The 26,875-nt window shown below is 31.8% G+C and overlaps 1 protein-coding gene and 1 long non-coding RNA gene across 3 annotated transcripts in view; one reads left to right on the forward strand and one right to left on the reverse strand.

The window, feature by feature from the left end:
- LOC141915273 (serologically defined colon cancer antigen 8 homolog) overlaps window positions 1-26,875 on the forward strand; it is a 214,106-nt gene that overhangs the window by 35,200 nt on the left and 152,031 nt on the right. The window lies entirely within an intron of this gene.
- Window positions 1,469-7,564, reverse strand: LOC141914831 (uncharacterized). Its single transcript, XR_012620894.1, has 3 exons — window positions 7,426-7,564; window positions 2,884-2,988; window positions 1,469-2,670 (listed from the first exon to the last, which is right to left on the reverse strand). It is a non-coding gene; the product is annotated as an uncharacterized LOC141914831 (long non-coding RNA).

Genomic DNA, 26,875 nt, shown 5'->3' on the forward strand with positions numbered 1-26,875 from the left:
CTCAGGTCAGAATGCCAAACTAGCGCGCTGCCCGCCTTATAGCCTATAGGGCTCAAAGTCCCCGCGTTGTCCTGATTGGCTATCCGCCTTTGTCCCCGCTACGCTCCCAATAGGTTAAAAATCTCGTGGTACAGCGTGACGTCACGATTACGCGTGATTGACCGTCGTCAACAACGACGCTCGATCGATCGGAACCTTCAAGCATAGATTTATTTATAAGAACTCCGGTCCGAGTAGAGCATTAAAAGCTCAGAAAAAGAGATTTATTATCATGAGAATATTTAACTTTCAATTAGTTTAAAAAAATGCAGTTCACCGAAAGGGGGAGCACTCGAGCGGTCGGCACCGCGGAGTCCCGAATTGAACCGGCCCGAATCCGGGAGCTACTCGATCGACTCTACTAAAGCGGAATTCATACATCACAATATAATCTAATGTCTATTTCAACTTGGCTTGAGAGCATTCCAGGTGGCCTAGCTCAGTCAGTTTTGGTGGTACATACCTGATACAGGTCTTAACAGGACCAGAATGCATTTGGCAGTCGACCTAAATCATCATTTTTTAATCCATTTGAAACTGTATTGAGGGATATCCAAAAAATCTGCATTGAGAGGGGTTCCTGAGAGAAAAGAGACTCCATGATTTGAAAGTTTAACAATATGTTTCCATGCCTACCAACTGAAATTTGATACGTAGGCATGGAAACATATTGTTAAACTTTCAAATCATGGAGTCACTTCTCTGGACTTTTTGGATATCCTTCAATACAGTTTCAAATGGATTAAAAAATGATGATTTAGGTCGACTGCCTGTCCTTTCTGGTCCTATTAAGACCTTTATCAGGTATGTACTACCAAAAATTAGCGAGCTAGGCCACCTGGAATGCTCTCAAGTCATGTTGAAATAGACATTAGTTAGGATATCAACATTAACGTATCTATAAGAAGATTTAAGAAGTACTGATGTGCTTTAAGAGCAGTTTGATTTTTTTGGACAACTGGTTCCGAATAGTTATTAAGACGGTAAGACAACATAGTCCGTGTAAAATCCCCCAACGAACACAGCTCGACCGGTCGAGCAACGTTTCCATACCTCAGAATTAGGTAGCCGGGTAATGTAGTATGGCGGATTTCCCAGTTCATAACGTGACGTTATCAACTAGGTGCTTTGTGATGGGTTCGAATCCCACAAGACCTACTTTTTGTTGCCAATATCGTAAGATTTTATAGCAATGTATCCACGTCTCATCGTTGGACTATTTTTTATTTTTATAGAAAGAGTTTAATGTCTAATTTCTAGAAATCCCTTCCTTCAAAATAGATTTAATGATGTTCCACAGGATTCCTTAAGAAAATTGATTGATGTCCTTCAAAGATTAAATTAAGGGTTAAAGTTGTCATATCAACATATATGATTCAAAATCTTTATTTTCATACATTCATTTTACAGAAATATCATATGTGAAAATAAGTAATCGTACATGATTAATTAGTTTCACGCGCATATAAACATCATGAAGCAAACATCATAAACATCATCTTCAGCACAAAATTCCAGCCAGGGTAAGGTTGAAATAGACAAACTTTATATACATTAAATAACACAGTAAAAAACCATTATCTCACACGTCGTAACTCAGAGATTTTACTAAATCAGAAAATAAATTTCAAAACCCAAGTAATTCAAATCAGGCAAAAGGTTTACTGCATCAATATCCTAAAGATGGAATCATACTTTACCTTATGCAGAAACCAAATCCACTGAGCTAATAATATATGTTGATCTTTCAGAAATCAGAGAATTTTTGCCGACATTGAACTAGGCACAGGGCCCTAAGGACCCCGAGCTGCTCACATATGTATTTCATTGGACATTATGAACATTTCTTACAAACCACAAAATTACCCTTAATAAATACGTCATATAGAATATCTTCACACTGCCTATGAAACCAAAGCTGACATCGCTCACATTCAGCCATATATAAAAAAAACCTGGGGACGCGTTTTTGCTTGAATCCTTCCTAATACAATAAGAAATGGGGTAAAGAGTGATGAGTCCAGACACTTAAGTAAATGTTCCCTACAAAGACTGTGATCGTAGGTCACAGTTGTCACATCTTCCGCAAAAACTAAACCAGTGGCTATAGCCAAGGCCAAAACACTACAGTCATTACCATTGGATTGCTTTTGAACAGACAATACATTTCCCTTAATAACATGGACATCATCAGCAAACATAATTATTTGATATTTGTTTCTGGACATTGTTCTTAATTTGTCCAAAAAATAAAGTATCATAATAATTAACATGACCATACTGACAACAGATATTACTAACGACTACCCAGTGGTTACCACCTGAATGGAGAATTTGAACAAACTCTCCATTAGCTACAGAAAATTGTAAGTTGGGGCCTAATAGAGTATCCTCCAGCCCTTCGATGTGAGGGAACTGGTTGGCCAAGCAATTTTGTGCTATATTTATTGATTCATCAGTCAACCATTCACCACGTTTTATTACTTGTTTCTCATTCGCACTAATAACCCTTTTTATACGTTTTGCCACCGATACTTCTGTAGTTGAAGTTCGAGTTATTTTCACGTCATCGTCGTCTGATCTATGTTCATTGCCACTTTCTCTATCACTGGTTTCACTACCACTTGAAATCTAATAAACAGAAGTGACTTTCTATATAAGGAATATATATGATTCATTTGGTTTACACAACATAAGAAATTTGCCTAAAAATGAGGAAAAGAGTATCAATAAAAAAAGTGGAGGTATATCTATGAATTTAATAAATTCCAAAGAAAGAGGTCACAAATATAGTTTCTAACTGCCAAGTAATCTTTAATGGATCTTTGATTACAGACCACATACCATTTAGACCTGTTGTTTTGATTTAGAATTATAAGGAGACATTTTCTCACTAATCTTCACTGACTGTGCTGGAATCGAAGTATCATTGACAGCATCACCAGACAACTGAAGAAATAAATTACACAATTACTAAAACACTATTAAACTACTAAAAATTCATTGAAATCTGTCAGGCTATCAGAGAAATATAAGAGTAGGATATTGTGGCATGAAATGATCACTTAATAAATCCAAATATATCAGTAATAGGGAATAAGTTGTTTCATACCAAAGGTCGAAGGGTCGAGCTCATAAAAAATAAATTCTCGCAAATATTTTATCTATGTAATCTTTGAAATGAATATTCTTTTCTACTACACTTTTGGTTATTCCTTTTAACTTTTTAGCTTCATGTTCTTTAGTTTTATATGAATACATTTTAGATCTAATACCGATGAATTCAATCATTTCTTCACCACCTAATTCATCTTTGAATTTACCAGGAACTTTTTTATTATCATTGCTAAACAATTCATGATCTTTTTTTAAATCATTTGTTAGATTATTAGTTTTTATCTTTAATATGTACGCATCCGTATCTAGATATAAGATTTCTATATGTTTTTCTCCAAAAAGTGGTTGTATATACATTATAATAGAATTCATACATTAATAACTTTGATATTTCTAAAACTGAAGCACCAACATAGATTGGTTTATTAAATTTCATAGAAGTTCTTCTCATCTTAACTGCAGCTAAATTTTCATCAAATATTCTGTTACCTAAAAACTTAGGATATGTTTGTAAATGCCTTATCCTTTTTACCATTACTTACTAACTCAATATCATTTCTATTTCTAATATTTTCACAAGTCTTGCCATAGAATGCATTATTCATTAACTTGAAGAAATCTTTTTCGAAATCAGTTTTAGCTTCAGTTCTCTGTTTGGTGTTAAAATCTATATATTTTTCTAACCACTTAGATTGACTAAATGAAATATATCTATGTACTTTTTTTAGGATCATTCCTTGTTTTAGATAAAACTTTAACATTCTATAATGTACTACATAATTATATTTATCTTCCTGAGTTACCATTAACTTTTCTGTATGAATATGATTTTCGGGTTTAATTCTTTTTTGATAATTTGATAATTCTTCATGAGTTACAGTTTTATGTTCTGGACAGTATGCTAGATTTCTAGATTTAAATTTAATATGTTCAGGATATTCTAAATCTACAACAAAGAAGTAACCAGTATCTGAATCATCTGCAATATCTAGAATTCTTTTCTTCCAATCAAATTTATCATTATTTTCATGTTGTGAAACTTCACTTATTTCAAATACTCCGTAAGGTTGTGGTTCCATCATTGCCCAACCATACAAATTATTTGCTATATATCTATATAATCTATATATAATAACTTATATCGAGGGTTATCATTTACATTGAAATATCTATCACCTAATACACCTGAAACTCCTCCTCTTATAGATTTTTCAAATAATAATAATTGATCTATATTTGTTAACAAATCCATTTTTATATCTGTAAATTTTAATCCACAATCCCATGTTAAACCTGGACTAGAATAACAATGACATGGATCAATATTAAAATATTTTAGGTTTACATCTCTAAACCTTTCAAACATATCAGTTAATAATAATACATCTGATTTTAAATATAAATCTACTAATTGTCCATGATTTTCTATTTTGGAATGATTCCAAATATTCAATGTTCTATTATAGACTTCATCTTTAACATATTCATTTTTTAATTCATCATATAATTGTTCTTTAAATAATTCAGTTATATTAAAATCATTATGTGATTTATAAAATGAATATGGAATTGCGCCTTTATATCTCATTAATTGAAAATCATCATTATTTGGGTAGTGTTGCTTTAATATTTTTAATTCATCATCAACTAATGATTTTGATAAGTTATCTAATGAACTATTTAAAAATCTATATGAATCTATAAATCTTAAACACCCAAATTGGAATGATATATAATTCTCAGACGTTCTAGCTAACATTTTAAATTTATAAGTTGGTATTTTATCTTTTGATCTATTTGAATTTAATCTTTCTATTTCATTATTAATTTCTTCTATTTTGTGGCATAACTGTTTGATAAATAAATGAGCATCATATCCTGATAGATTATGAAATATAACTGGTACAAAGTTAATTTTCTTAGCTTGTAAGTTACAATTCTCAAGCGCAGCGCCTCTAAACTTTCCATTCAAATGATCATGGTCTCTTACTTTCTTATCTTTATAATTAAATATTTTTTCACAATAATAACATTTATCTGCAAACCCAAATGCTTCTTTATCTTCTTCTGTCATTATAATGTCTTTATTTGTATTCAATAATTTACTAAATCTTATTTCATATTCAATTGATGTCACAAAAATGATTGATAACATTTTCATTTCTATAATGATTCAATTAATAAGTCACAAAAATGATTAATAACGTTTTCATTTCTATAATGATAATATTCACTTTTAATTAGTTCTGGATAATCAGATTTCATATATAACCCGAAAGCAGCAGCTGATTGATGAATCTTTTTAATTGTATTTATTTTTGGTGGTTCATCTGAAAAATCATTTTCATTAGAATTTAATTTCTTTCTTTTATAATATATTTCTTTTCTATCTTGATCAGTTAATTCTTTATTTAATGATTCAAAATCTCCATATATAACAAATGGTACCTTATTTTTGTAATCATATATTTTGAATTCTAATATTTTATCATTTTCATTTGGTAAAACTAATTTACAATAATCATGATTTTCACATAATTGTTTATGATTTAATAATGCACTTTCAGTTCTGAATTTATGTAAACATTTTCTACATAGATATATTTTGTTATCAAAATCATTTTCTGATTTAAAAAATAAATCAATTCTTTTAATCCACATATAATGATTCTCATGATATAATATATCTATAACACCATTTGAATCATAATCTTTTGATAGATATAAAGGTTCTAATGTATAATGTTTTATATTGTTACCTTTTGTATTTGGCAATTTGATTAAATCAGATACATTTATCTTTATATTATTATATCTTTCTATTCTTGGGATATTTTTAATTATAACAGGATACTTATCTATCCTATAATTATTTTCAAATGGTTTATAATGAGTTAATCTAAAACTATGTGTAATATCTTCTGTTGGATATAAGCAACTTATAATTGCCCATAGAAAACATTTATCATCTTCATTTTGTACATTTATTACAGCATTAGTTTTAAATGGTAGTTTAATATAACTAGATGCTTCAATATCTGGTTCTTTATAATATGATACATTATTTTCATCTATTGGTTTTGATTTAGTTAACTTATTATATTTTGTGTTATAAACATGTAAAGTCATAAATATTATTTCATCAAATATTAAACCAGATCCTTCAAAATATTTCTCTTCTATTTTAGTTTTTACTTCATTATAACATTTATCTAATTTATCATCTATATGTTGTTTAGATATAATATGTTGTGAATGAGAATTTATATTGTATATTGGTTTATCTTCAGATTTTATGAATTTAACTTTTGATGAAATACTTATTTTAGGATATTCAACATCAGTTATTATTTTTATTATTTCTTTCATATTATCTAAATGTTTTTTATTTTCTTCTAATGTTTTTCCTTTATGAAATTTAAACTCGATAGCTGCTGGGCCAATATCACTTTTAAATGCTTCGGTTATCTCTATATCTTTTTATTATCTAATGAATTAATATATTTTCTTACATCTTCCATGTATGGTCTTTTATTGTTTAATTTATTTCTTATTCTTTTAATTGTCTTATGTTTCTTATCATTATCTTCATCAAAATAATCTTCACCTAAAATATCATTATTCTTATTTCTAATATGACTTTTAGATTTTAAATGTTCATTATAATATCTTTTATCACTGAATGATTGATTACATGTATCACATTTGTATGTTTCTTTTTCATTCTTTAATTCATCTAATTTAGTTTCTAATATATCATCTTTATATTTTAATTTCAATTTATTCTCTAAATGTGTTTTAGTTTTATTGTGCCTTGCTTTTTGGGATTTATCTATATTGATTTTACATGTTGGACAGTAGTACTTATTTGCTTCCATTTTAATACTAAATTTTTTTTTAAATTGATTTTAGAAGTTATTCATTTATATTTTATTCATATTGTGGCGAAAATTGTCTATATCTGGGGTGGGTTTGACCACAAAATGTCGGTATTTGGTGAAATTATATTATGTATTTCGGAATGGCCTTAAGCCGTTCTTTTCTCATTGTTTCTTTTTAGATGTACGTATTCCGGGACGGGGCTGAGTGTTCTGCGGCGATGTTTCGGGATCTTTTCGGCTCAATTTCAATCTGACAGATTTTTGGCAGTTCTGTCAGATTCCAATTTTACGACCTGGGCAGGCCCCCGCGGTGTTGGCCACGCCACATCTCGGCGATATTAGCGATTTTTCGGCGCCTGTCCAGGCCATTCTTTTATTCTCCACCTACCTAATAGTGTGTGTTCACCCCTTTTTATATTTGAGACCCTACTTCTTTGATTTTGGGCCGTTTTTGTTCCGTCTCGTCGCCGAGGAATTCTCCAGCCCTGCTCGTGTTTACGCTCGTTTTTACGACGCCGTTCGCTGGCGCCGCCTCACTTCCGTGTGAGCGTTTTCTCGGTGGTGCGGTTGACTCCGGTTTATTTTGTAGTAAATATCTCCGTATCGGTCTTATAGTCGTCATTTTTCGCGTTAATCTTAAAATATTATAGAACTTAATTCTATTTCTCGCGTATGAAGTCTTTATTTAGGGTTTTATCATTCGTCACGGTCGAATGATTTCGCGTGCTCTACTTTGTCCGCGGAGCGTATCACTGCTCGTCACGCTTGACCAATCACCGCGTGCGTTGACCGCATGAAAACTATAAATTTGGCGCAATCGCGCTCATTGGCAACTTGGCTCTGGCAGAGCCACATTAGAAACTCTTTCTTGCTGCCTCTTCACCGTTTTACGAATCGGACGCTGTAAATGGTACAGATCATGTAAGAAGACAATTTTACTTTCTATTTAAGACACGGGCCTCCGGGTCGTCTGACCCCGGGATCGCTGCAGTGGTTTTTGACATCCCGCCCTCAGTGAGTCCCGGGTGCCGACGCACCCGGGGGCCGTGTAGTCGTCGGCCATGGGCTGCCGATAAACTCGACACTTACAATCCTGTAAATATTGTAAATTCTCCGTCAATTCATCGTCTGTTTAAATTCAATCCTTTGACGATGCCAACTTAACGCTCTCGTCGCTGTAATTAGTAATAGTAATAGTAATAATAGTATGGTATATCTTCTGTGCTATTTCCGTAATTTTACTCCGAGATGTCGTTTCTGCTGACCATGAAAATCGCCTGTATTCAGTTACTCCTTTTTCGAACGAACACGCGGTCGTTTCATCTTCTTGACGTCGCCTCTGAATTTCGACTCTTTGAGTTCGCGTCACCGACATTTTGAATTTGGCGCGCAGTCGTTGATTAACGACAACGCTCGTCGTTAACTATTTGACGCTCCTACGTATAATTCTTATCGTTGATTGACGACAACGCTCGTCGTTAACTATTTGACGCTCCGTCGTATAATTCTTATCGTTGATTAACGACAACGCTCGTCGTTAACTATTTGTCGCTCCGTCGTTAACATCTTAATCGTTGATTAGCTTCAACGCTCGTTCACTGAGACCTAAGTTACGCCGGAGTCCGCCGCGCCACCGCTTCTATTTGACGTTCGGTCGTCTCTTTTGTATGCTACCGTACATTGACTGTACCAAGGCTTTGCAAGCCATGAAGGGAACATTCTTTTCATATATCGAAATGTAAATAATCAAGGTGTTTTGCGTGAGGACATGATGTCCCCTTGGCATCAAGAACGATGAACTTTGTATCATAAGAAAATATATATATTTAATAATTCGTACTACATTCCAGTCAAACTTCGAATCTTGCGTTTATTTGATTCGCCGGCACTGGAAGGAAGGACGAGGATTTCTGTTTTTTTCCTGCTGCATCGAACCCATTTAGTTCTACGTGAGGATCGTTCCCCTATTGACCGTTGCTACGGACAACACTTATGCATACGACTAGTTTGACAGCTCTGGCATGAGTCGCAATTAGCTCCTGAGATGACGGGGGACAGCTATGTGCGAGAGGGCACTTGGAATGGGGGTAGCCATATCCGCCGAGTAATCAACACTGCGAGTTTCGTCCGAGGAAAGCCCCTAAAGCGGATTACTCTGAGGAGAGCGGGTTCGGGGGTCTGTATTGGCCACACAGATTAAGGCTACGTGGAGTAGGGAGGCGACTGTTTGGAGGAGAGCGTACTGCTTAAGCGCCCTTTTTAGCGACATTTTTCAATAGAGGAACAGATTCTACATATTTTATACCATTTACTTTCCTGGGGAAGACAAGAATCTCCTTGCCGTATTCACTACCCGAGTGCGGTCGACCCAGGCGGACCCGTGTAGCGAGCGCCCCGGCACAGCAGAGTGACTTCGACTACGCTACCTATGGACAACAGCAGTCACTACCAGAATTACTATTTTATATGTTTACAACCGCTACAATATATATGAATATTTTAAGAGTAATAGGGGTTTAGTTGTTTCATATCAAAGGTTGAAGGGTCGAGTGAGTAAAAAATAAAAAATAAATTCGAGTGTGCGAGAATTTAAAAAGACATTCATTTTAAAGATTACATCAATTGTATATTTAATGAAGAAGTTAGAAAACATAAGATGAAATGTTTAAGATCTGAGGATCATGAAATGTTTATCGACGAGATGGAAAAGGTTAGTTTAAACCCTTTCGATGATAAAAGATATATATATATATATATATATATATTAGATGATGGTATACACACAGTCGCATATGGTTGCAATTTAGATGATACTTAAAATTTAAAAGGGATGAAGAGAAAGAGAATGAGATTATTAAAAGATTATAACACGTTAATCAATTTTAGTAAAAAATATGTATAATAAATGGAATAATCACAAACTTTTGATATTACAAATAGTGTTATGAATATTTATAAGAAATGTTCAAAATATGAATTGAATAAACAATTCTCGGAATATTATAATCATGAAACTCAGAAAGATGGTAAGCAAAGTTATTGTAGAACTTGTGTTAAAGAAATAAATAAACATTATCGAGCAAATAATCCAGATTATCAAAAGGAATGGAGAGAAAATCACCCAGATTATAACCCAGAATACTTGTGACAATGGCGAACATATAATCGAGAATATTATAATGATTATAAGAATAGTTATCAAAAAGAAAGGTATAAAACAGATCTTAATTTTAAATTTAAAACGCATTCACGTTACACTATCTAATTTGCTAATTGTTCGGATGATTTCTTAAAATCATTTGGGCCATCACAGGTGGCGCTGATATCAGCAGTAGTTGTAACTGTCAAACAATTTATCATTTCAACTATCGAACAATTTATCATTTCAACTGTCAAACAATTTATCACTTCAACTGTCGAACAATTTATCATTTCAACTGTCAAACAATTTATCATTTTAACAGTCTATTAGATATTTAAATCATTTCAACTGTCAAACAATTTATCATTTCAACTGTCAAAAAATTTATCATTTCAACTGTCAAACAATTTATCATTTCAACTGTCAAAAAATTTATCATTTCAACTGTCAAAAAATTTATCATTTCAACTGTCAAACAATTTATCATTTCAACTGTCAAACAATTTATCATTTCAACTGTCAAACAATTTATCATTTCAACTGTCTAACAATTTATCATTTCAACTGTCAAACAATTTATCATTTCAACTGTCAAACAATTTATCATTTCAACTGTCAAACAATTTATCATTTCAACAGTCGAACAATTTATCATTTCAACTGTCAAACAATTTATCATTTCAACTGTCGAACAATTTATCATTTCAACTGTCAAACAATTTATCATTTCAACTATCAAAGAATTTATCATTTCAACTGTCAAACAATTTATCATTTCAACTGTCAAACAATTTATCATTTCAACTATCAAAGAATTTATCATTTCAACTGTCAAACAATTTATCATTTCAACTGTCAAACAATTTATCATTTCAACTGTCAAACAATTTATCATTTCAACTGTCAAACAATTTATCATTTCAACTGTCAAAAAATTTATCATTTCAAATGTCAAACAATTTATCATTTCAACTGTCTTATCATTTCAACAGTCGAACAATTTATCATTTTTACTGTCCAACAATTTATCATTTCAACTGTCAAACAATTTATCATTTCAACTGTCAAACAATTTATCATTTCAACTGTCAAACAATTTATCATTTCAACTGTCAAACAATTTATCATTTCAACAGTCGAACAATTTATCATTTCAACTGTCAAACAATTTATCATTTCAACTGTCGAACAATTTATCATTTCAACTGTCAAACAATTTATCATTTCAACTATCAAAGAATTTATCATTTCAACTGTCAAACAATTTATCATTTCAACTGTCAAACAATTTATCATTTCAACTGTCAAACAATTTATCATTTCAACTATCAAAGAATTTATCATTTCAACTGTCAAAAGATTTATCATTTCAACTGTCAAACAATTAATCATTTCAACTGTCAAACAATTTATCATTTCAACTGTCGAACAATTTATCATTTCAACTGTCAAAAGATTTATCATTTCAACTGTCAAAAGATTTATCATTTCAACTGTCGAACAATTTATCATTTAAACAGTCGAACAATTTATCATTTCAACTGTCAAACAATTTATCATTTCAACTGTCTTATCATTTCAACAGTCGAACAATTTATCATTTCAACTGTCCAACAATTTATCATTTCAACTGTCAAACAATTTATCATTTCAACTATCGAACAATTTATCATTTCAACTGTCGAACAATTTATCATTTCAACTGTCAAACAATTTATCACTTCAACTGTCAAACAATTTATCATTTCAACTGTCAAACAATTTATCATTTCAACTATCATTTCAACTGTCAAACAATTTAACATTTCAACTGTCAAACAATTTATCATTTCAACTGTCAAACAATTTATCATTTCAACTGTCAAACAATTTATCATTTCAACTGTCAAACAATTTAACATTTCAACTGTCAAACAATTTATCATTTCAACTGTCTAACAATTTATCATTTCAACTGTCGAACAATTTATCATTTAAACTGTCGAACAATTTATCATTTCAACAGTCAAACAATTTATCATTTCAACTGACAAACAATTTATCATTTCAACTGTCAAACAATTTATCATTTCAAATGTCAAACAATTTATCATTTCAACTGTCAAACAATTTATCATTTCAACTGTCAAACAATTTATCATTTCAACTGTCAAACAATTTATCATTTCAACTGTCAAACAATTTATCATTTCAACTGTCAAAAAATTTATCATTTCAAATGTCAAACAATTTATCATTTCAACTGTCTTATCATTTCAACAGTCGAACAATTTATCATTTCTACTGTCCAACAATTTATCATTTCAACTGTCAAACAATTTATCATTTCAACTGTCAAACAATTTATCATTTCAACTATCGAACAATTTATCATTTCAACTGTCAAACAATTTATCACTTCAACTGTCGAACAATTTATCATTTCAACTGTCAAACAATTTATCATTTCAACTATCAAAGAATTTATCATTTCAACTGTCAAACAATTTATCATTTCAACTGTCAAACAATTTATCATTTCAACTGTCGAACAATTTATCATTTCAACAGTCGAACAATTTATCATTTCAACTGTCAAAAGATTTATCATTTCAACTGTCAAAAGATTTATCATTTCAACTGTCAAACAATTTATCATTTCAACAGTCGAACAATTTATCATTTCAACTGTCAAACAATTTATCATTTCAACTGTCTTATCATTTCAACAGTCGAACAATTTATCATTTCAACTGTCCAACAATTTATCACTTCAACTGTCAAACAATTTATCATTTCAACTATCGAACAATTTATCATTTCAACTGTCGACCAATTTATCATTTCAACTGTCAAACAATTTATCATTTCAACTGTCAAACAATTTATCATTTCAACAGTCGAACAATTTATCATTTCAACTGTCAAACAATTTATCATTTCAACTGTCTTATCATTTCAACAGTCGAACAATTTATCATTTCAACTGTCCAACAATTTATCATTTCAACTGTCAAACAATTTATAATTTCAACTATCGAACAATTTATCATTTCAACCGTCGAACAATTTATCATTTCAACTGTCAAACAATTTATCATTTCAACAGTCGAACAATTTATCATTTCAACTGTCAAACAATTTATCATTTCAACTGTCTTATCATTTCAACAGTCGAACAATTTATCATTTCAACTGTCCAACAATTTATCACTTCAACTGTCAAACAATTTATCATTTCAACTATCGAACAATTTATCATTTCAACTGTCGAACAATTTATCATTTCAACTGTCAAACAATTTATCATTTCAACTGTCAAACAATTTATCATTTCAACAGTCGAACAATTTATCATTTCAACTGTCAAACAATTTATCATTTCAACTGTCTTATCATTTCAACAGTCGAACAATTTATCATTTCAACTGTCCAACAATTTATCATTTCAACTGTCAAACAATTTATAATTTCAACTATCGAACAATTTATCATTTCAACCGTCGAACAATTTATCATTTCAACTGTCAAACAATTTATCATTTCAACAGTCGAACAATTTATCATTTCAACTATCGAACAATTTATCATTTCAACTGTCAAACAATTTATCATTTCAACTGTCAAACAATTTATCATTTCAACTGTCAAACAATTTATCATTTCAACTGTCAAACAATTTATCATTTCAACAGTCGAACAATTTATCATTTCAACTGTCAAACAATTTATCATTTCAACAGTCGAACAATTTATCATTTCAACTGTCAAACAATTTATCATTTCAACTGTCGAACAATTTATCATTTCAACTGTCAAACAATTTATCATTTCAACTATCAAAGAATTTATCATTTCAACTGTCAAAAGATTTATCATTTCAACTGTCAAACAATTAATCATTTCAACTGTCAAACAATTTATCATTTCAACTGTCGAACAATTTATCATTTCAACTGTCAAAAGATTTATCATTTCAACTGTCAAAAGATTTATCATTTCAACTGTCGAACAATTTATCATTTAAACAGTCGAACAATTTATCATTTCAACTGTCAAACAATTTATCATTTCAACTGTCTTATCATTTCAACAGTCGAACAATTTATCATTTCAACTGTCCAACAATTTATCATTTCAACTGTCAAACAATTTATCATTTCAACTATCGAACAATTTATCATTTCAACTGTCGAACAATTTATCATTTCAACTGTCAAACAATTTATCATTTCAACTGTCAAACAATTTATCATTTCAACAGTCGAACAATTTATCATTTCAACTGTCAAACAATTTATCATTTCAACTGTCTTATCATTTCAACAGTCGAACAATTTATCATTTCAACTGTCCAACAATTTATCATTTCAACTGTCAAACAATTTATCATTTCAACTATCGAACAATTTATCATTTCAACCGTCTTATCATTTCAACAGTCGAACAATTTATCATTTCAACTGTCCAACAATTTATCATTTCAACTATCAAAGAATTTATCATTTCAACTGTCAAAAGATTTATCATTTCAACTGTCAAACAATTTATCATTTCAACAGTCGAACAATTTATCATTTCAACTGTCTTATCATTTCAACAGTCGAACAATTTATCATTTCTACTGTCCAACAATTTATCATTTCAACTGTCAAACAATTTATCATTTCAACTGTCAAACAATTTATCATTTCAACTATCGAACAATTTATCATTTCAACTGTCAAACAATTTATCACTTCAACTGTCGAACAATTTATCATTTCAACTGTCAAACAATTTATCATTTCAAATATCAAAGAATTTATCATTTCAACTGTCAAACAATTTATCATTTCAACTGTCAAACAATTTATCATTTCAACTGTCGAACAATTTATCATTTCAACAGTCGAACAATTTATCATTTCAACTGTCAAACAATTTATCATTTCAACTGTCTTATCATTTCAACAGTCGAACAATTTATCATTTCAACTGTCCAACAATTTATCATTTCAACTGTCAAACAATTTATCATTTCAACTATCGAACAATTTATCATTTCAACTGTCGAACAATTTATCATTTCAACTGTCAAACAATTTATCATTTCAACTGTCAAACAATTTATCATTTCAACAGTCGAACAATTTATCATTTCAACTGTCAAACAATTTATCATTTCAACTGTCAAACAATTTATCATTTCAACTGTCAAACAATTTATCATTTCAACTGTCAAACAATTTATCATTTCAACTGTCAAACAATTTATCATTTCAACTGTCAAACAATTTATCATTTCAACTGCCAAACAATTTATCATTTCATGCTAAACAATTCGTGATCTTTAGGATAGTTACTGAAATTGCAAATGATGTTTTAATGTTTTTAAATCATCAGTTATGTTATTAGTTTTTATCTTTAATATGTGTTATGATATTTTGATTTAAGATGGTGTGATTTATTGCTTCGAGTATAATATTTTCCACAATTACATAAAACGCTTTCATTAGGATTATATTTAGGCGCAACAATTTCATTATCTAAATTACATTGAATTCCAACATCTTTATATGATTTTTCATTTGGAATGTCAGGGATAAATCTCTTTTCTTGTAATCTGAAAAACATAACATAGCATTCTCTGAATGGGCAATAACGTAAGTGTAAAAATAATGTTTTATGTGAATTTTCATTATTAAAAAGTGATTGCATTTCATCTGTAATTATTAAATGTTTATCTTTTCCATCAAATGTTGTGAATTTTGGAATTATTGTATTGAATAAGAATTTATCTTTATCATTCGATAACTCTATTATCAGATAATGATTTTTAAACACTAATTCAGTAATATTTTTCACTTGAAAACGAAGACGCGCAGTTTTAATCAAATCTTTAAAAGGAATGAAATTTTTGATTGTAAAATATTCACTGTTTAAAATATGAATTATTTCACTCGTTAATTACTCGTTACTTTTTATATTGAAAATAAGAATTTAACGCATATAAATATAAATATTCAATGATTTATCTATGAATTATTTCAATCACACTTTACTAACACTTTTAATGTTTAAAAATCTAACTCATACAAATATAAATATTGAAATAATGTTTAAAATATATCTATATATCTATTCTATAAGAGCTCGTTAATTACTCGTTACTTTTTTACTAACACTTTGCTCACACTTTTATATTGAATAATCTATCAATTTATATGTTATTCATTTATATTTTATTCATATATATGAATATTTTAAGAGTAATAGGGAATATCTTGTTTCATATCAAAGGTTGAAAGGGCTAGTGAGTAAAAAATGAAAAATATGAAAATAATAATCATTTCTATTTGAATTAGGAGTGAAACTCATATAAAATGAAAAATAAATTCGAGTGTGCGAGAATTATTTTTCATTTTATATGAGTTTCGCTACTAATTCAAATAGAAATTGTTATTATTTTCATATTTTTCATTTTTTATGAGCTCGACCTTTCGACCTTTGGTATGAAACAAGATATTCCCTATTACTGCTTTAAGTAGAGCTTTTTTCAATAGGAAATCGGGGTAGGCAAGTTTTTTGAGAGATTGGTTGTATCATCAACCTTATCTCTATTTGTACGACGGACTCCTTTTTTGAATTCAATTGTTTTTACGAACAGACATTCGGTATCGCTATGGGAAATCCTCTTAGTCCTATTCTAGCTAATTTATTCCTAGAACATGTTGAATCTGAAATATTGCCTCTTTATACTGATATTCACCCTAAAATCTGGCTCAGATATGTTGACGATGTTCTGGCTTTGGTTCCCTTTGACTTCAATATTGATAACTTTCTTATATATTTAAACTCCCTTTACCCGTCTCTGGCTTTTACGTATGAATGGGAATCTAATAGTAAAATACCTTTTCTGGATGTTTTGATTTTTAACTGTGGATCCTTTTTGAAATTCGCGGTTTATAGGAAACCTACCAACGCTGAATCCTACCTCCATTACTTCTCTTTTACTTCTCCGGATATTAAACTCGGTTTAGCTCAAGGATTATTTCTTCGCGCTTTGAGAATTTGCGACCCCTCATTTCTACCCGATGAAATTCAACATATTAACCAATCTCTCAAAAAACTTGCCTACCCCGATTTCCTATTGAAAAAAGCTCTACTTAAAGCTCGTACTACGCATTTTAGAAATAACAACCTTAGAACTCCTACGTTGGCTACCGATAAACAGCCTATCATTGTACCGTATGTTCCTTTCCTCGAGAATTCTAAAGTTTCTCTTCGGTCACTAAATAAACAACTTATCTTTAAATACAATAATAAACTTAGTAACATATTGATTAATAACAAACCGAAAACCGAATCCCTAAACTGTGGAATTTATAAAATACCTTGTAAAGTTTGCGACAAAGTATATATAGGAGAAACAGGTCGGAACCTTAATCAACGCATAAAAGAGCATAAATTAGATGTAAAAAACTTTAAACCTGAAAGCGGAGTTGCTAGTCATGTTTTTCAGACTTCACACAATTTTGATTTTGCTAATGCTGAATTAATTTACCCTTGCAGCGATAAAACTAGAAGACATATTTTGGAATCTGCATGAATTATTGAAAATTCGAACAACGTTGTAAACCTTAACAATGGTTTTTCACCCCATAATAAACTTATATCAAAATTCCTCTGTAAACTAGTTAAACTCAACACTTGATTTCCCCTTTGATTATTTGTTATTTGTTCTCTCATCAATTTCGTCTCTGACTTAACTTGTATTCACCTTTGTTTTAATTTAAGTGCCCCCTAGTTTGTCTTTCTTTTTACTACTGACTTTAAGTTTCATTTATATTTATACTGACTATTGTTGTTTATAATTACCCCTTAGTTTGCTTCCCTTTAATCTATTTTAGCGTGTAACTGTTTCTACGTTAATTTTCCTTTAGTTTGTATCATCTCTGATTACTTGAATTAGTCTCTTTGTCTCTGGATTGTATATATATCTCATAATTTCTGTAGTATCTCATTATTCCTGAAGATGACTATTAGGATATAGTCGAAACGTTTAAATAAACTACTATCTCGAAGTTTCATTTTCGGACTTTTTATTATCATTGTGGGATTCTCTCCTCATCGCGTCAACACGGATATAGTGTTCTACCAATCGTTTCTAAAATTATATGTAAGTGTCATACCATCTCATGCTGTAGGATATTGTGTATCGTAACATTTGAAATTCCTAAATCTACCTGGCTTCATTGGGTACTGTTTTTTAAAAAGAAAAACAAATAACACCCAACGCACCAATACCTGTAATTCTAAAAGTTCAGGTTATAACGTTTAGAATATTCCTCCCTTAGTCAATACTTTGAATATAAGACCAGAAGGTAAAATTCTCTTCGTTGGACTTTTGGAGGAATCGTTTGAATATCGGACCCCTTGGTCGAGTTTCCATCGATTGACATTGGGAGGAATGTTCCTCCCGAAGTCGATACTTTGAATATCAGAACTGAATTCTCTTCCGAATTGGCTATTTCAGATGACTCAAAACCAGGTTCCTATTTTTCATTTCGTCTGTGTAGTTCGGATTTTATACCATCAACAAATGAACTTGAACTTTAATTTTATTGATCCATATAATATACAAATGGAAGATCTCATTGGATTCGAGTCCCACTTACCTCGGTGTACTCTGGATTGATTTTTTAGGTCCGATTTTTAAAGGGCTTTCCCGCGACTAACAAATCCCAAAATTCCACACAAGCCTTTGTAAAATTAGAGAAAGAGACAACAGAAAAGAAAACTATATTTATTTTTTGCTTCAGTGAAATAGATTTGCACAACAAACAAACAGTTTAGATAAAAATACTACTTAGAATCATAATTACTACAGTCTGAATGTGAGTTAAAATATACTGTTTACCGGTATCTATAATAAACAGAATTCAATAGTCACAATACTAATACAGAGGGTACTTTCAAGTATCAATACCAGAGACAATTAGGCCTACATGTTAAGAAACATTCAGTCCTCAAAACATTTTGTTGGAGATAAGTTCGGCGCCAGTATGTACCACCACATATTGCAGGTAACAAATTAATGCAACACCTTATGCTATACTCTTTAATTGCATCCTGGGCGGCCTTAAAATCACTACAGTCGGTAGATGACAGCGCAGACAATGTCCGCCATACATATGTCATTCAACAAGCTAATGTAAAATGCTAATCCGTTATACTATCTGTAGACGGAACGGTCTCTTTTTGTGTCATCTGAAATAGTCAGTTCCATTTATCACATGCGAAAAACGAATCCGATACTAGACTGGTTGCCGGTCTCTACCCTTCAGTTAGGGCCCCTATTCTGACATCTTCACCCGTCAAGGGATTCGAACCCACTCTGCTAAAGCCGTTCCTCGAACCCCTTGACCTCACGAGTCGTTGGAGTCGTTACTAGCCGACCAGAATCAGGTCGGGCCAATCACAGCGCTTGTTACAACATTATGAGTTTTCCGGTTTGCTCGGCTACCCGTACTGGCGGGGTAGTCTAGAGAGGCCAATGAAAACTCCGGTTTGCTGAACCACCCCTCTTTGCGGGGATGCGGTATGATGTTTGATCTGACAGTTTCAAGTGGTTAATGGCTGTTTCAAGTGCTTACAACGATGCTTATTACTTCGTGGTACATGGTGGTTTAAAAAAAGATTTCATAATAATACGCTCACCGCGTGGGCTTCGTAGAAAGATCACTACCTGTGACCTTCCCAAATTTTAATTGTCCTGTCCGATTTGGTTTCATCCAATTGAGAGACTGCCTTTTCCAGTTAGGGCATTTTTGGATCACGTCACTCCAGGAAATGACTTAACGCTTTTGGGCCCCTTCGTCGGTTCCACATGTTTCATTTGAGCCATAGACCACAATGGTGACACCATGATGGTCAGTAACTGACCAATTGAGATATCCCGAGTCTGAACACTTGACTTCGAATTTCGGAAATTTATCATGTAATGTTTGTTTTTTTTTGTAATGTTTGTTCTTTTTTGGAATTCAAGTAGATTAGTGAAAATATCAATGATGAAGTTCACTTATTATATCAAGTACCGTTTTTACTGTCGCATGCGAGTCGAAACAAAAAGATCTATCCAACTGCATATCTTCGGGTATAAACTGTGATATCCTTCAGTATGTTATGAATATCTTTAAAGATTTGTGTTCTAGTATAATACCCGAAGGTTTAACTATCGGACACATAAAAGATTCGCCATAATCAAAGTTTTTAAGAAAATCTTTCTTCGAGAAAGAAAGATCTTTAAAAGAACGATTGGCGTCAAACTAAACCATAATGGACTGTTGTGAATTTATTGAATAATCCACCTGAGAAATTTAAAGATTTCGAAGCGAAATTTATTCATATAAATCAAAAATGCATGAATAACTTGACGTTATTTGCGGGTCTCATGAAACACTTTCGTGCGCTCTTTTTAAATCTAAAATAGCATAAATACATGCGTGTTTCGTTATAAACAAGGTTCAATTCCAAACGCACATGAAATATGGAGCCTGTATCACACGATATACACATCTTGAATTTTCTCTAACTACGTAGGCCCTTTCCAAATGGGAATTGTTCAGTTTTTTAACGGCCGACATTCAGAGGCACCTAAAAAACCGGTTGTATAGCACGTGAGATTTTCAGTGTAGGGCACATCTCACATCGACTCGGCTAGCGGTCGGTGGTTTAATGGGAACACATCTGGTTGTTACTAGTTTAACAGTTGACGAATTCAGAAAACCTTTCAAATGTCTTTGATAACTTTTTGAACATAGTATTCTCCTTAATTGCATTTCGCTGATTCCATAGATATTTTTTCATGAAAATTGCTCCAGTTATAACGGATTTAAACATACATGTGAAATGATTATTTTCAAAATATTCAATTTTCTCCGATTTTGAAGAAATTCTGACACAATATCATCTCCACTCGACACATGATTTTACTTCGGCGCCTTTGAAGGGAGTGTCACTTGTTGTTGAGTTCATATTTAGTCAAACAAGAAGATATGCCTGATTCCTTTTTAGAATTTAGATTTCGACGAATATCATCAAATTACTAGAAAGGGACAGCAGCTTTCGGTCATCCGCAAAAATACCTAAAATTCTCTCCTAGGGTTATGGAAAAACATGTCACGAAACATAAGAATATATTCTCGCCCACCCTTGAAAAAAACAACGTGATTTCAATTGAAGATGACACGTAGCCTCATATCAAATGATTATGAACGCAACAGAGCCTATTCATTCACTTTACGAGGATGGGTCTCCACATTACGATACGAGTTTCGTGGTTACGAATGATGAATACAACTGATAAAGCGCCAATTTCACTGATTCTTGCACATAAAGGTGTTTTAGAATAATCTAGTTAACAGGTGTGTTTTGGGAGTATTTTGAATTTAAATTCAAATCGGGGTTCATGACGAATATTGAGCATTCTAGGGCTGGAGCAAGAAACGTGTGGGATCGTCCGCCAATGGTATCGCCCAAGAAATAATAAGGAGCCAGTCCGTGGTGGCTATTGAAAGCGACGACCGCATGTGAATGCATTGATTGAATGACATCTCAAAAGTCAGATGATATAAAATTGAACATGATATATGGATAGGTTATTCCATATATACTGGTAAAAATGATGCCCAATATGTGATATAAATGTTCAATTAAAAAGTAGAAACCGAATCCATAATTCAGTCTGGTATTGTTATAACATCAAACACTCAAATTTAATCCTTTGTTAGATTGGTAGCCAGTGTAGATGAGCAAGAATAGTGGTCCCTAATTTTAATGTGGACTGTTCAACAAGTTGGAGTTTGTGTAGAGATGAATGAGTTTAAAATGGAATTTAGATAATACTGTTTGAATGTCTATTACTCAATATTTTTATTGATCATAAAAAATTGTGGTAAAATATTTGACTCTAGGGTTGGTTTTAGATTGTATCTCTCCACGCCAGAGGTAATCACGGATATTGGACTACACAAAATTCCTTGTGTACAGCTCAACTTTTTAAATCCCTGGAAAAGCTCGCCACGGATATATCTCAGTAATGATTAATTTTCCCACAAATTCTCCCCTTCGAAAAACCTGAACAACCAATGTACGCTTGCTCTAAGTTTCCCAATGGACTATTGTTACCTTTTCTAGCTATTTGCACTAGCTGTTTGTCGCAAATAGATTGCATCCTCTATTACAGGAGTAAAGGATACAGCTCTGGGACCCGTTTCTCAAAAGATAGTTTAAATTAACCATCATCCAATGTGATACATGACTAAATACACTGAAAAAGATCAACTATGTACACATTTCAAATTTCAAACCATGTTTTATCATTAGAAAATTACGACACAACGTTCGATCTCTCACTAGAGATAATCTTTTGGAATTTGTACACTGAGTTTTCGTATCGTATTATCGTATTTTCAATTCTCTGCTTTTGAGTCAACAAGTACAAAGTTATTTTAGCAATGAAAATTTAATTGTCATTATAAATGTTAACTATCCACTGGTAAACTTACTAACTTTTGGCAACTGACCTTAGATCGTGGAATGGTCTCAGGTGGCCTGCTGATCCACTCTTTATTTATACTAGTAAAGAAATATACAGTATAAGACGTAAAAAGTATATGAACATATTATTTATCTTTATATCGCGATAATTCGTGTACGTATGATTGAAAAACGATATTCTATCGAATCATGTATATACAAATATTTACAAAACAACACTGAAGTGATTAAAATTTAGAGAATGAAAACGTAACAAAATATATATACATCAACTATTTACAATACTATATATACTATTATATACATCAACTATTTACAATACTATATATACTATTGGAGGAATCTATATAATCTAAGGAGGAATGGAAATGGAGGAATCTAAGCCGGTCTTAATGAATTTAGCTAAGTTGACCGTTGGGTTTTTCAGAATATCAAGGGTATTTAAGGTATTCAAATTCAAAAAGTTTTTGCGTTGTTCGTTAAGTAAGGTACAGTCAAACAGAAAATGGGATTCGTCACCTAAAGTATTACAAGTGGGGCATATTCTATCGGCTCTGTCTAAATGAAGGTTTGAAAATTTGTTCACAGGCGAAATATAGGACCCGACCCTAAATTCAAATAAACTAGTTCCTAAGTCATCACCAAGTTCTATTATATACTTCTCTAACCTAATATCATTTTTATATTGCCTAAAGTTAGTGTATATCGGATTAGTATTTATGGCAGATACAGTTTCTTGAAGGTGCTGGTCACGGAGTATCTGTTTTATTCGTTTTGAAAAAGATTTACTGTTAGTCATGAATTGCTGCGTCCAAATGCAGGACAAACCACAGTCATCAAACGTTTTCTTTATATATGATAACCAAGGGCTCTTAAATTTATCCCTTAAAAATAAATTGAAAGATATTTTATAGAGTATTGAATTAAGTTTGGTTTGCTTTCCAGATACTGTTTTAACCCAAAAGTTAATCATCCTGCGTCTAACATCTATATTCAAAGGGTAACGTCCTAGCTCTGATAAAACTTGTAAGTTGCGAGAATATTTCGTCACTTTCATTAAGATTTTACAGAAGAAGCAATGAATATTTTCTAATAAATCAAGATTTTCGTATCCCCAGATCTCACACCCATACATGGCTATTAGCAACACACGTATCAAATAATCTAAACATAACATCTATGGGCAATTTCAAACGTCTGCCTTTTTGAACGATCGAAAACATAGCTCTCATAGCTTTATCGTAAAGATACTTTTTTGCCTTAGCAAAGTTACCATTCCAATTGAATTTTACTCCGAGATAAACATAATCTTCAACTACCTCTAACTCTTGATCACCAAACATAAATTTCGAAATCGTTTTTATCCGGGATTTACTTCGCGCAAATACTAGTACTTTAGTTTTCTCTGAGTTTCAGTGAGACCATTAGCCGCGCAATATTCAAATAAGGTATCTAAGTGTAGCTGAAGAGATTTCGCATCCTCAGCAAGAATAACTGTATCATCTGCGTATAGTATTATGAATAAATTCAGTAAAGTATCAATATCCTGATCACGATTCAAATTTAGTTTTTCTATAAATGACAAAGTCGGTTTTCCACGATCAATGAAAAATTCTTCATTGTCGTTTAAGAATAACGAAAAGAGGAGAGGTGAGAGATTTTCGCCTTGTCTTAAGCCTCTATCAGCTGCAAAGTATTGTGACGTGCAACCATTTAATTTAACACATGATTTTATGGAGTTATACATATTTTTGACCACATTGAAAAAGTTTCCATTAACACTGTTAGCAATTAATTTTCGCCATAACGTTACCCTACAAATCGAGTCGAAAGCTTTCTTAAAATCAACTGAGGCGCAAAAAAGTCTTCTTCCCTGACAAAGATACAGCTCTACGATTGTTTTAAGCGTGTAAATATGATCAATGGTGGAATATTTCGATCTAAAGCCAGCCTGGGCTTCACTTATAATGTGATTCGTATCTAGGAATGTTGACAATCTTTGATTTAGGATACTTATGAATAATTTACCAAGACAGCTAACTAAGGTAATACCTCTATAATTATCAGGATTAGAGGGATCGCCATTCTTTTTGAAAATGGGTTTGATGACGCCTATAGACCACATCTCTGGAACATATCCTGTTTTAAGAACTAAATTGAATAATTTTTGTAATATATCAACTAAAAACGGATACTGACTAACTCCCAACAGCTCATTCGTGATTCCATCAATGCCTGGGGCCTTATTGTTTTTGAGTAAAGAGATAGCCTTAATTACCTCATCACTGGTTATATCACTGTTCAAAATATAATTGTCATAGACAGGATGGTCACCCACGTCTGCGGGCTCATCACCGTCATCGGTTTCATTGTTAACATTATTCAAATCATATAATCTCATAAAATGTTCAAGAAAAATATCAATATCTATATTAGCCTCATTATTTTTTGTTCCGCTCGCAGAGTTTAGCATCGACCAATACTTTTTTGGGTTACTAATTTCGCATTCTCTCAATTCCTTAATAAATTCATCCTTTTGTTTCTTCTTATTTCCTCGGATGACCTTTTTATAGTTTTTAGACGAGTTCTTAAGGGATTCAAAATTGGAAGGGGTAGGGCAACCCCTATATCTTTTTTTCATATAATTATATTTCTTCTGTGCATCTCTACAGTCCCTGCCAAACCATCTGTTGCGGACCAGTTTTTTGCAGTTATTACTTTTCCTACTTTTTCTATGGTACATCAAATTACACTCATCAGCACTTGATAATAAAGAAGATACAAATCTATCGGTAAGTCCATTAATGTCATTTGGCGATTGATTTCTTAGATCTTGCAACCCGTCCAACAGTAACTTATCTAAATCATTATCTCGTAATCTTGATTCTACATTCAGGAAAAATTGATTTGATGTAGTACTGTCCCACCTAATTGAAGTGTTAAAGTTCGTGTGTTCATTACCCCTTTCATTATCGCTAGCAATGGTGTCCCTAGAATTCGTATACACGCACAGATTAATAGGATTATGTCCATCAGATAATAATGGGTCAAAAGGCATTATTTCAAAGTCCTCAACATAACCAAACAGTTCTAAATCACACACAAAATAATCGATGACACTAGTGTTCCTAAAAGTATAATTACCTGTCTGATCATTGCCACATCTGCCATTGAGGATAATTAGTGAATGGTTCTTACACAAATCTATTAGTTGATAGCCTGTATTATTCTTTCTTTTGTCCTGATTATTTCTAGTTGTGGGAACGCCTAAATTAATCAATGAGTCAACAATAGGGTCTAAGTTATCATCTTGAATTATCTGATTATCAGGTTCCAAAAAGTCTGGCATACAAGTTGTGTGAGCATTAAAGTCACCAGAAATTAACACATTGAAATCATACTCAACTTTCAATTGCAATAACTCTATTTCAATTTCTCTGATAGCTATTTCTGAATAATAACGACTATTTTCTGGAGGAATATAAATTACACCTAAAAGTACATGTTTGTCGCGATTAAATAAATCTTTATCTAATAGATACCAAGATACAAACTGAGAGTCAGTCGAAATTGGTTTTATTTTATTTTTCATGAACTTCCTATATAATTCAATTCAATTCAATTAATTCTTTATTGTTCCGTAACGTAGTTAAACATTATAAGATTAAGTACAATAAAGACAGGGGGATAAAATATAACATTTTAAGGATAGAGATAACAAAAGCAATAACAGTTTAATATACATATATACACGATGTAGGCAGGTTTTCAGTAAGTGAATCAGTGATAGTTTAATTAATGGATACTGCGACGTAACACTACAGATTTCAGATGGTTTTTTTTTTCATGAGTTAGACCCTTTCTCGATGTATTTCCCTAAATATTTGGCCATTTCTATAGAGGACATTATAGTTACAAATTTGACTTTATCATTTACATTCGACATGCTAGGATATTGATTATAAAATTTATTCAACAGATCTGTTCTTAAATTATCAAATTTTGCACACTCCATTACAAAGTGGAACTCATCTTCTACTACTCCGCATCTGCTACATAAGCGTTCTTCCCTAGGGATACCTAGGTAGCGCCCTTTCTCAATCATAAGTTTGTGTGCACTTAATTTGGTTAGAGCTGTCTTGGAGGAAATTGGAATGTTCAGTAGTAAATAGGG

This window comes from Tubulanus polymorphus, chromosome 1 (assembly GCF_964204645.1).
Source record: "Tubulanus polymorphus chromosome 1, tnTubPoly1.2, whole genome shotgun sequence".
Taxonomy (NCBI): domain Eukaryota; kingdom Metazoa; phylum Nemertea; class Palaeonemertea; order Tubulaniformes; family Tubulanidae; genus Tubulanus; species Tubulanus polymorphus.